Genomic DNA, 602 nt, shown 5'->3' on the forward strand with positions numbered 1-602 from the left:
AGAGCACAGAATTCCACTGTCAAATTCTCATGAATGAAATAATTGAAAGTTGGCTTCTTCTGTACTAAAACTGCAGCAGTGAGGGAAATGAGAAGGAAATGGGTGGAAATAGTGCCAGAATGGAAGCAAGCACACTACAAAAGAAGTCAGTATCGGACAGACTTGAAAATGACCTCGATCAGGATGTTCAAGGTCACCGTGGGTCATACACCTCAAACTTCACCTGTTCCTTGCAGGGGTAGCCATTCATTAACCGATAACTCAGGCTAAGGGATACCACATGGCTGCTGAACAAATTCGCATTTTTCAGCTCAGTTTAATTACAAAATCAAGGTCTCCCTAAACAAAAATGTCTGTCCATGTGATACTAAATATTTGGGGTTAGCAAAGTACCTTATAAACCTTAAAGACAGAGCACAACAACATTTCTAGTCCTTTGCCCTCTCATGACTAAATTGTAAATTATATTAATGCTTGTTTTAGTGACTAGATTTGCAGATTTACGTGAAGTACTTCAGAAAGTATGACCCAAACACCTTTTCAAGATTTTAAAAACATTTATATAGATAGTTGTAAAGCTAACACTATTTTAATATACACAG

The sequence above is a fragment of the Caloenas nicobarica genome, chromosome 2 (genome assembly GCF_036013445.1).
Source record: "Caloenas nicobarica isolate bCalNic1 chromosome 2, bCalNic1.hap1, whole genome shotgun sequence".
Lineage (NCBI taxonomy): Eukaryota > Metazoa > Chordata > Aves > Columbiformes > Columbidae > Caloenas > Caloenas nicobarica.